This window comes from Notothenia coriiceps, unplaced genomic scaffold, assembly GCF_000735185.1.
Source record: "Notothenia coriiceps isolate Sejong01 unplaced genomic scaffold, NC01 NC01_scaffold00037246, whole genome shotgun sequence".
Lineage (NCBI taxonomy): Eukaryota > Metazoa > Chordata > Actinopteri > Perciformes > Nototheniidae > Notothenia > Notothenia coriiceps.
The window spans coordinates 15598079-15610609 of NW_011369947.1; the positions used below are offsets into that span (position 1 = coordinate 15598079).

General features: G+C 41.3%; 1 protein-coding gene across 1 annotated transcript in view; it reads left to right on the plus strand.

Moving 5' to 3' along the window:
• The window catches only part of LOC104966470 (low-density lipoprotein receptor-related protein 1B-like), a 1038955-nt gene that overhangs the window by 857503 nt on the left and 168921 nt on the right, over positions 1-12531 (plus strand). The gene's annotated exons all lie outside the window — the stretch shown is intronic.

Sequence of the window (12531 nt, forward strand, 5' to 3'; positions counted from 1 at the left end):
TATACTCTATATAAACTAACATATAAACACATGCCTGCACATGCTCACAAAGGCAGACACAAAAAATAACTATCATTATTTTAAACTGTGTGTTTGTTTTAATAATATTAATGGTTATTCTTAAGTGTCTTTAGCTATTACATTTATATTTTCTATAATAGCTCAAAGCTTATGACTATGATTTTTTAAATGTGTTTTTTTTGTTTTATTTGTATAGGCATCTGTTCCATTGGTCACCAAACATGGTACTTAAAGGTAAGTGCTGAGATCTCACAACGTGGCAACACTCCCTAAATAGGCCTAACAGACCAACATGAATGAGCAGTCAGCTGATCAGAAATATGAAACATTATGTTATGGCAGTATCGCCACTCTATTAGCTATTCCTCGTTGAAGAGGAAAATGGTGAGCGTGCACCACTTTGTCAAAGTTGACATTCAATTTACCTTTGATAATCCTATGAGATTGTTTACAACCTTTCTGATAAAATAGCCGATCATGGATGGATGGATGGACCTTTGGTTTCAGAGAGAACACTTCTATGTTTCCTGATGCAACAAGCTAATAAATGTAATATTCTCAATAAAACCAAAACTTAATAGTTCAGCTTATGTGTCGATATCATAGTTTTTTAGACAGTTTGGGCACCATTTCATTTCACAGTAAATGTCCATAAATCCTGAATATCCCATAATACTTGATATCTGTGTTCAGTGTAAGTGTTGAGAAAAAAGGCTTTTAATACAGACATAAACATTGATTTTTGAAGGGTCCGTGTAGAGACAAGCATGGTTCAATTGTGCTTCTGAATGTGTTGCTAACATATTAAGGCAGCTGCCTCTTGCTCACAGCATCACAGGTACAAATAGACACAATAAGTGGCATATGCAGTCGCCTTGGCAACATACACAAGCTGGTGATACAACATGACGCCTGTGATTGTGTGTCAAGGTTAAACAGTTATAATATACTGTTATTTGTTAACACTATGCAATGATCATGTGAAGGTCCCAGATTTGTCTACTATGCCATTTATTCATAATTTGTCCTGTCATCTTTGCATATGTCCATGTTCAGAGAGGTTTCTTTAGGCACATGTGTAACTCACATTTTCCCCACATGAATACAGTCATATGTGCCTGTACAAATGTGATGTATTTGTGCTCTTATGTAAGTGTGTATGGACGGATAGGCTTTTTGTAGCTGACAGAGAAAAAAGCCCTGACAGGGTCGGCTGGTTGGAATAACTCCCTGCGTGCTAGTGTTCACCAAAGTCCAGGTTCGCACCGAGCCCACACACCGGCCCGATGGATGGACTCATCCTTCTGTCTCTCCTCTTCCCTATCTCTATCTCCTTGTCTGCCTGGACCTGATGTATCCCCCCTGTTTCTGTCAGCTTGTCTTGATCTCTCCTTTTGTCCACCTCCCCCTCACTGCACTTATGTGTGAAAACCCACAGGCCCTACGTTTGGATGTAAAATTAAACTTTGCCAAAGAAAGATATATTTTCAACATCCAAACTTCTGACAGAGTTGTAATGTATTTAAGTTTTTTTGTTTGGTAACGTCTTGAAAAGGCCCCTTGGAGAGGAATAAATCCATTTCTAGGGACCAATCTGCCACAAACCAAACCATGTGATGATGATGATGACCCAAATCTTATCTTTTGGTATAGTCATGGTCTGACGTGGAATGTTATTTTCTAAAACTGTTATATGTTTTTGTATCTGAAATTCCCCATGACGTACTGCTACTGCTCTGCCCGTAGACTTTTAAGTTCATTTGTCAATCTCTGTAAAGCTTTTTCTGGTTAAATAAAACACAATATATACTGTATATATTTCTGTGTCAATTATGTGTGAACATAACTTCAGTGCTTCATCTAATAAAACAATCACAGCCAGTTCCAAGTACTAGACTATGCTTCACTTAACATGCCCCTTCTTAATTCCTAGTCGCTGTGAATGGAAGATTTCCTCAAAAATAAAATAAAATGAGAAAGCACAAATATGTATAATGTTAATGAAAACAAAGATCAGCAACAGGTTCATGCCAGAGAGCGATCCAACCATTAATGTGTCAAATTAGCAGTAACAGAGATGTTGATATTGCATGGTGATTTGTATACGATATTGATTCCTCTCAGCAGCAGAGTCCACACTGCCTTTAGTTTGTAGATGTTCGGGTCACAACTGCTGCCACCCTTGTATGATTTAACGTAAGATAAACATTAGTAAAATATTGAGGCAGTGTTTATTTTTTGGTGCTTGTCTTGGCTTGTGGCTCTGTTTCTTTTTCCATGCTCTCCCCCGCTTAGTCTCTTTCACACACACACACACACACACACACACACACACACACACACACACACACACTGAAATACACAGTGGTAGATGTGTCCCGCTGGGGACTGGACTGACTGGGCTTTTGCTCCTTGTATTTCCACATCAAAGACATGTCATATTGATGGAGCCTGACACACACTATCCTGCAGCAACACAACCGGAGCTGGAGCCTTCATCAAACACACATACTGACACAGGATGAACAGGCAACACACACACTCACACACACACACACACACACACACACACACACACACACACACACACACACACACACATTGTACTTTAAAAAAAATGCAGTCACACACCCAATGTTGTAATGTCCCTCTGTCAGCTTGTCTGTTACTCGTTCCTTTCCCTTAGTTTCTAATAGCCTTTATTGACTCTCCTTCTCCAAAGATACATCTTTGTTCTATGTTTTTCTCCTTTCTTCCTGTCCACCACTCTTTTGAACACATTCCCTTTATAATTATTTCTACACCTCCCCTTGAATTTCCCTCCATACCATTCTCTCTCTAAAACAAAAACTTATTTTTCTTTCTCTTCTACTCAGAGTGAACTTTCAGAGGTATGCTGTCTGAGGTGTCTCTGGTATTCACTTGGGCTTGAGGCAGAGCAGGGAGCAGAGGCGAAGGGTCTCCAGGTAAAGCATCATGCAGCCTTTAGTTGCCCCGACCCTGTTTGTCAGTCTGCGCTCTCCCCTTCTAGCTGCTTGCCCTCCCTGTGCACTGCACCTCAGCAACCTGAAGCAAGACGATTGCTTGGGGGCTCCATCTTTTAAATATGGATACAACTAAAGATGTATGTGGATTCCTAACTGGTTTATTATGATATTGATTAGATTTGAACATTTTAAATAGTATCTCTAAGCCTCATCCTTCTTAACTGTCTGTAAGCCTATGAATGACTGTTTAAAGACTATTTAAATAACTGAAGCTGGCACAGCTGGAGGATAAACAATTATAGTTGAAAAGGTGCTGATGGAATAACAGCAAGTCACTAAACATAACACACTCAGGGTAGACTTGCACAACTCCATTTTCTGACAGCGTCTTATCTGACAGTGTTGATTTACAAAGACAATGTCAGATGTAAAATGTGATGGCAGTGCTCTGCTAGTTCATGTTTTTATAATTCTCCCTCTCAACTCTTCTGTTTCTCCTGTCTCCTATAAAACCCCAGCCTGTCCTTGTAAAAATCTAGAATTAGTTCTTTGTCCTGCCACAGTGTCCTCATTACTGTCTTTAATCAGTCACTTTTTATCTGTGTGTTTGACATGCCAGAGAGGGTACATTTAACATCAGTAAGCTGCGATTAAGGGCACTCATTTTTAACACCACAAAGTGACATCAAAATCATATCCAAGTCAGACTTACCCCAGATGTAAAAAAGGTTTTTGGAGCTATTCAATTTTGTAATAAAAGCTAACGGAGGAGAGGAAAAACTCGAGGTATGTGCCAAAACAAAGTTAAAACAGTTTTCACAATGGCCACCTATGAGGATGGCAATAAATTACCTGGTTTGTTTACCTGTGTGCATGAGAGAGTTATTAAAGTGCTGCATAAAACCTTGCAGTGGGGGCCCAAAAAGCTTCCTCAATAAATCTCCTGTAACCTAGTTACATTAATGTTTATTTAATGCTTTTCCTATGTGCTTCCTGGCCCCCTCCATCCAAGGCCCCACACTAAGCCTGCTTTCCTCCAAGCTCCACCATCGCTGCTCCCTTTATCCCCACACCTACTGCCAACAGTCCCTGTGGGCCAAATTACACTAAAGCTGCCCGCTGACTGGACACAACCCATCATGTTGAGAGTGAGAGTGGGATGAGAGAGGGATGAAGGAATGGAGTGCAGAGGTAGAAACAGAGAGCATACAGACTACTCAAATCCGTCTATAATTCTGATCTGTTTTTGCACTGTATACATATGCAATTATTTGTTTGATCAAAAAAAGGGAGAGTTTCATAATACTCTGTTGATACTTGTACAGGTTCCCCCGTGTTAGCCAATAACCTTTTAGAATGACTCCAAAAGCCAGGTTCCTGAGTGAGGAGGACAGGATCATTCTGCTGTGTGTGTGATACACTCGGAGAAGGTTTGCAGGGCGGAAACAGAAAAGAGTCTGACAGCGTCCTGAGTTGGGCCTTCACATATACACTGGGGCTCTCAGAGGGAATTAGCAGAGCAGCCAGCTTTTGGAAAATAGGGATCTGAACTGGTGCTGAGGTGGAGGGAGGAGGAGGAGGAGGAGGAGGAGGAGGGATGGTTAAGTGAAGAAAGGAAAAGCAGGAAGGGGAGGAGGGGAAAGGAATGACTAAAATATAATGCAACTCCTTTCCATGTCAATGAGCCAATGACAATAATGCTCACCATCTCATTTGGCATGCTAGCATTTATAATTCTGCAATTGTAATTAAAATAACTTAAACATATTCTAATTTATCCTCTGAGGTTCATGAATATATATGCCACAAGAAAATCTGTCCAATAACTATCAGGACAATTAGGTCCAGAACAAATGTGTCAACATTACTGTGGAGCAAGATGAAGAGTCAGGGGCTCACAGACTTTAATTACTAAATCTAGGGGAAGTATTGATGTTTGCATGACATTCTGGTGTAATAAATACAAAATTCAAGACATTTTACTCTGGATCAAATTGGCGGACAGGCTGTCTGAACAAAGCTGAACCAGCATTCAACATTTCAAGTCCAAGAGTCCTGCTGCAACCTTGCCAAATAAAGAACTGTGGAAATATCCCCTGCAGCAGAAATACTTGTTGAGTGTATTTGAACAAGACCTGCATTTGCTAAATGATTATATTCCACTCCGGATAATAAATGACTTAATACCAGAAGAACAAGACAAAATGTGTTTAGGCCTCAACACTCTCAGCTTATATCAAATGGGAGCTGAGGAGACCAAGAATACACAAATTCAAGTCAGGTTCATTTCACATGGTGAAAATAATTAAATCTGTGACAAACTGAATGCCTTAGTGAACCAATACTCTCTTTGAATATTGCTGGACGTTGTCCAAAGTAATCAAAGCAACACCTTGGATGAAAATCCACAGTGTGCCATCAATAAACTCTATCCTGTTGATCAGTCGTTGCTACTGCACACACACACACACACACACACACACACACACACACACACACACACACACACACACACACACACACACACACACACACACACACACACACACACACACACACACACACACACACACACACACACACAACACACACACACACCACCCAACTGTTTCTGTCCCCCCTCCCTCTCTGTGATTACAGAGGTGCCACTGGGTGATACTAAGATGCATCTCCTCCTTTCAAAACAAAAAAAAAAAAAAAAAATGTAATTAATTGTAATACTTATAGTGTGGCGTGCCTAGTGAATCAGACTATGCGGTACCTCCTAACCTTCATGTTCTCAGTGTCTCAATGCTTCCCTTAGTTACTTTTGCAGCCAGATTACAAATATTTAAATTGTTACTTCACATTACTGCAACACACATGCATATATATATATAATTTATACATTTAGAAGACAGAGGAGTGCTACAATGTGTAGCCTTAATTCATAGATTCATATACATATATATTTAATAACTCGATTGGATGTATTTTTGACACATCACAGGCTAAGCAAATGACCTTTCAGTATCCTCTCCACAAGCTCATACCGACTTTTTTTCTCTTGAAATTAAAAGCCCAATTTGATGTCAATTTTTACTAGTCTCAATTTATTCTGCCCCCATCTGCCCCTGAATATTTATACCTGTAGAGAGGAGGTTGTATCTCTTTAAGCATTCAAGCCCTTCACTACAGCACCCAGCTGGTGTTGGAACAACTCAATGAGTGGGCAGGCTGTTGGGTGTAATGACTACATCTGAAAGGAAAAGAGACTATCATAATTAGATATGAGGGGATTAGGTCCATGGAATGACCTGCTGGATTCATGAATAGGCTATTCAAAGAAAGAGTAGCATGGACAATAGAAAAATAAATTTGGTTCCACGATAATTTGCCGATGCGTGAGTGGTATTTGCACACAGCACAGTTCCATAAAGATTATTGAAAAAACACCCGGCACACAAACAATTTTATCTTTGAGGACCTTTTATGGCGTTTATTCATCTTTTCCTCCTTATCCAAAGGCAATCTCAGTTCACCCATCAATGCCCAGGGTGTGGCCTTTCTTCAGGAGTTATTTTCCCGAGTGGAAATATGAGAATGGCAAATCCACTTTGTTTACAATGGTCATACTTGTCAAACTGTAAAAGGTCAAGTCTCTTGCTTCCCCTGTTGCTGATTTATCGGTAAAACATAAATCCCTACCTCTACATTTACAATGCTCACAAGAAGGCCTCTTGAAGAGAACATCGTTAAAGACAAATGAAGCTCAGCAAGTTCAGGCAGGAAGCCTATCACTTGTATGACTTCATGGCAATACCGCTCCCTTCACTACAATTGATTGGGAGCGCCACTCCCAGCTAACCTATCACTTCCCTCCATTTCACAAAGGCCTAATTATCGCCACCGTTAATCCCCTTCTATATATGCTCTTACCCTTTCCATCAGCGTCTTCCGGTGTAACCGCGGCAAGCAGCAGCAGGGCTTCGTCCCAAGCTCCATGTATCTATTCATCCGGACTCGCTATCTTGCGGTTAAAGCTACAGGCGGCGCTTCCCCAGTTGGCTAGCAGTCTAGCGCCACCCCGCAAACCCGACCGGAAGGAAAAGACAAGGAATCCGGCTCCAACAGAAGTTCCTCCGGCTATGGAGGGCTACTTTTCAGGCAAACAATTGACGCACGCTTCGTCGAGAGACAGCATCACTGGCATCAGGCCGCTTTCTAATTGCGGCGCTCCGGGCTCACGCGAACGGGCACCTCATTGGCTCGCGAGCTTCACCCATTTTCAGCTTTCTAACCACAAACACGTTAAAAAAAACATTGACTTTGAGTCACATGAACAGGAAGTGGTAAAGTGCGAACTCATATCCTGGTTTTAGGACTCATTACTGCACCACTCTATTGTGAGATCTAGTATATTACTGCTGAGGGAAAAATAATGTTGTTATTGATATCATTCGTTGACGTTAGCAGCTATTACACGTGTAAACCCCAAGTCAGGTTACAACATTAGCAGTTGGAATTAAACAAAAGTAGAAATTAGGAAAGTTAGTCAAAGGAACAGTTACATTTGTAAAATCCTGTCATTATTTGAGACAGCGTTTCCGCCAGGGGGCCGTTTTGACATCATTTGACGATCTTATTCAGCTTGGGATGCCCTGAACGCGAGGCGAGGGCGTCGAAAAATATTAATAATTCGAGAGAAGATCGAGAGTTTTTATCGCTTGAAATTACGAAAAGGAAAAAGGACAAGGACATCCCACTTTTGGAGGGGCAAAGGAGTCTGGTGGGATTCTTTTCGGAGTATTGAAGATTGTTTCCCCGACATCGAAGGTGCCTGCTACAGGACAACACGGAACGTGCACGATTTGGATGCGATGAGCGGGGGGTTTTTAGTGGAGCACGAGCGTGAGCTGCGAGCACCGGAGCCTCGCAGCGGCGAAACTGAGGCTCTCTGGTAAACTGTGGTAACATGAAGAGCCCGTTTGGGAGACGAAACAGCCGGCGATTTAAGAGAGCCGAGTCAAATGATCCGGCTCACTAATGTAAAAATACAGTATCTATAAGGGACGGCTCAAGTCAAAATTCAAAACAACCCCCACCCCCCCTCCCCCGGTTCTCAGCCCAGGTCTGGCGGAAACACTGATTTGAGACATATTTGTGTATCACCTAACAAGTGCCGTAAAGATTACACAATGAATACACCAGTGCGTCCGCGACTGTGTCCTGCATAGAACATAACACCGGGTCAAACAGGGTGACTGAACTTCAAATGTTTGCCTTTTTAACAAGGCAGTAGCAGACTGCAGCTTGAAAAATGATTCAGCAATCAGTAACATATGCAGGTAAATTACACTGAATAATCAACGCTCATTATTCGAAGCATAACATGTTAATCAGGCTGGGAGACGTCTTGTCTGAGAGGACTGATTTCACTGCAGATAACATTGCTTTGTGTACATTGATTTTAGCTTTGTGTCGTTGTTACTTCAACATACAGGCATTTCTGACAGTATACATTGGATTGATGGATTTAGTTTTGGTCCTGGCGGCTAACGATAGAAGAACAAATCCCACAAAAAATCTTTAGTTTTCGAGATGTGAGAGAATTCTTCTTCCTGTAATTTCCCAGTCCATTTCCGCCTATAACTCATGGCTGTTTAATTGTTTATATCACAAATATGAACCCAGGTATTGATGCAATATTTGCTTTATTTCCTATAATAACTATCTGTGAATATTTGGTCCAAATTTGGTGACTTTCTGATCATTCTTTCCAGGGATACATGTGATTAAGGCAAACACCTTCCCCTTTGGAGAAGACTACATTCTCACTGATTTTGGGTGCAGAAGGGGGTTCCAAACATCCACCCATTGTGCAGTAAAATACTTTTATACAACCATCTTTTTCAAAAACGAGACATATTAAAGTAAAAAACATGGATGTGCTTTGTTCTACCTTGGGTCTGGGTATCTTTACTTTTTGGGGCCTCAGTTCCTCTACTAGAAATCAGGTGCAGAGTTCAAATGATCCGTCACAGATTAGCAACAAAGGACTACGAAAGTCTTAGCTGAGGTGGAGGTTCATTAAATCCAGTGGACCTGAACCCTCTTAGAGATGTTACATGGTCATGTTCAATGGTTGCCCATGAAAAGATTTGCTCGAAGGAAGAGACTTTGAAGAAATGATTTAACTCCCAGTGAAAACCATGATTAGCATTAGCATCTCTGGGAGCTGGTGAAAGGCTTTCTGAACAGACAGCTAAGTATCTCAATATACTTTTTCCCAAAGAGTGTCGGGAGGACAGTTTGGGTTACTGTGTGCTCTGGTGGAAACTAAACGCTCAATCACATTACATTTTGTCAATGTTGAGTAACCAGGGAGTTTCCATTGTTCCGACAGCCCATTATTCGAGAACGGCAATAGTCTGTCTCACTGGACAAAAAGACCATTTGTACAACAGCCTATTATCACAAATAAAACCCATATCCAATTCTTCTGAAGGTCCATTGTACTCTGGCCCTATAGGTCAAAACGCAACATTTAAAAAAAAACTTTAAAAAGTATTTTCCGTCAACAAGTATTGCAAAGACCCTTAAGCCACAGTGAGTGGGCAGTGACCACACACAGCCTTGCAGTGTGTGTCCAGCTGGAATTATGATTCTACAAACATGCACAGAAACTGTCTCTGCAAACCTACAAGGGACCTTCTAGAGTTCAGATCTATAAGTGGTTTCCATATGTGTGAGTCTGTGTGACATAATTATAAAAAACCCGGTTTGAAGACACCCCAATTCAGACATCCACATTCATCAAAAAATGTGTTAGCGTCAGACTGTTCCTTCTTCGAGCTCACCAACTGTGTTTGTACTAGAAGTGCTAGGCCCTTGTTTTGTTTGCGTTGTATTAGTCCTGGTCCTTCTTCATATCAGTCATCATAAACTGCAAAATACAAGGTTCTACCTTTTGCAATTAGTGCAGTTTAGTGCCATCTACTGGCCATGTCAATGTACAAATCTGCCACTCAATAATGCTGCCACGTTTTGAAGCTATTTTTGATGACCATGCTTCCAGGGGGTCTTTTGACAATCCTCCTCCTGCTCTCCAAGATCAGTAAGTTTATTTATATTTGAATATGTCTTTATGATGTGGGACTCTTACGTTCTACTGTTGGCCGACGCGGAGGTTAGCTTTGAAAGTGCTACCTGGAAAAAAAGCAATGGGATTTTTCCATTGGATTTCAGAATATAAGCTTAGTGGCCAACACGTGTGATACTGACACGTTTTGTTCAGCAGGTTAATATCCACATACGTAGCGTCAATGCAATCTGCAGAAGTCAAAGCTAACGTGAGGCAATAAACTAGCTACCTCACTGTTGCATGACTTCACATTAGCACCGCTAAGCTAAAGGCGGCTAATGTTCGGCGTGATGACGATTCAAAGTTATTTCAGTCACTTGCTGGCAAACACCGCATTTATCACACGTAGAAGCCTACCTTTTGTCCTACCAAAAACACCTTCAACAGACTGCGAACTTCCAGACAAGGGAACCTGAAGAAGTAAAATGCTAATTCATTTTTGGATTGTATCACTCAGTCCTGCACTATTTTGCATCCTGTTATGACTGAACCACACTTACAGAGCTTGTGTCTGTGTGGCTACCTGTTCAGTGCAGCACCTCTGACCCTGAGCTGTGTAAGCTGCAGCGACCTGATGAGAGTTCATTGACCTGCATGTTGGACGGGGAGCAGAGGAACGAGAGATGGCAAGCTAAACAGATGAGGATGTAAAAAGCTCTTTGCTGAAAATATTAAATTGCTCTGTTGCTGTAGCCTGGGAGGCGAGAGCAGGAGGGTTGAAAAGATTATCTTTAAGAGGCCGAATGTGTCAGGACATTTGAGTGGATGGTGGGCTGTGGAGTCTCACCGGTGCTGAGTCTGATAAAACAAGCAGCCAGATGAGAGGAAGATTAGGGGAAGGAGTCTCGGCTGGCTGACTTTGTGATTGCAAACATAAAGTAGTTACCTTCATACGAGGATGTAGTCAAAAGAAAAAACCCATCCCTCTCTTTGCTTGGAAATAAAGTATTCTTCTTTAAGCCGGGAAAACAAATACTCTACTTCAATTAAAGTGGACCTATCATGCTATATTTGAATAATATAGTGTAGGACCATACCTATATAAGGCATATTTATACTTTTTATTTTTCAAAATACCAAACAGATCATGCATTTTAGCCATTCCTCATTTCGCTCAATTTAACACTGTCTTTGCATCATGGGCTGATTCTGTGAGAACAGCACCATCTACAGGCCTGGCATATGTACTACAGCGTCTCCAGCGCTTTCCAACGGCAATGTCCGTGGCTGTCTCCTCCTGATTGGTGGAGTTGGCCCAATAGCCGTAGCGCCACTTCTGTGATGTCATAGAAGTGTTCAAATCTGGATCAGTCTGTATCAGATCCGTTGCAGCCCCTTTTTAAGAGATTTGGGTATGGAGGAAAATAGAGAGGGTTGTGTTTTCTGACACTTGGTGAGTTCCCTGGAACACCAGGGACACATGTTCATGTAGAAAAGACGTACAAAAGTGCATTTTGCATGATAGGTCACCTTTAAATATAGGTTTAATGATGAATGAAGAAATGTGATGTAACCTGATTACATCCCGTTACTTTTGGATTACCACGCAATGCAAATAAATACAAGAGATAAATATCAATAAGATGTTTTTTACTTAAGTGTGTAAGACAACAGAACTATGTAACCTTAGAAAGGAAGAAACCAATATATTTAAGATACAAAAGGATTGTATTGAGAGTAAAACCTGCCTTTCATTCAGCATCTTCAGGCAGTAGCCTAAACACCAACACTGAGACACATGAGCACATACTACAGTTTAAAAAAAGCTGTAAGTCTGAGCTGACAGAAAACGCTCCACACAGTTAAGCTCACACACACTATTTTATGAACATCTAGGTTCACCTGCTGAATTAAAAACAGAACAAATGAAGCAAAGAAAGTGGAAACCATAAAGCAGATAGCAGACAGGTAGGCGTATAGATTCACACTCTGATCCTACTTAATGATATTGAGGTAAGATAATGTATTTTACATTTTTAAACAGTTATCAAGGTAGAATCACATCTTTCACTGTCACTCTACGGCCGGTTAGTTTATATAGCTGAAATTAATTTACCTGAATTAATTCCCTTTGCTTTGAAAGTGACTGGATCACACTGATGAATGAACGTTGCTGAAACGATCAGAGAATTAAAGTGAGAGCCAGCTCTGTCACTGCGGCGCTATATTTAGCCAACACACAGCAACGAGCCCCACAAACAGTATGGGCACGCACTGACCCCCACCATCTGCTCACACACACACACACACACACACACACACACACACACACACACACACACACACACACACACACACACACACACACACACACACACACACACACACACACACACACACACACACACACACACACACACACACACACACACACACACACACACACACACACACACACAC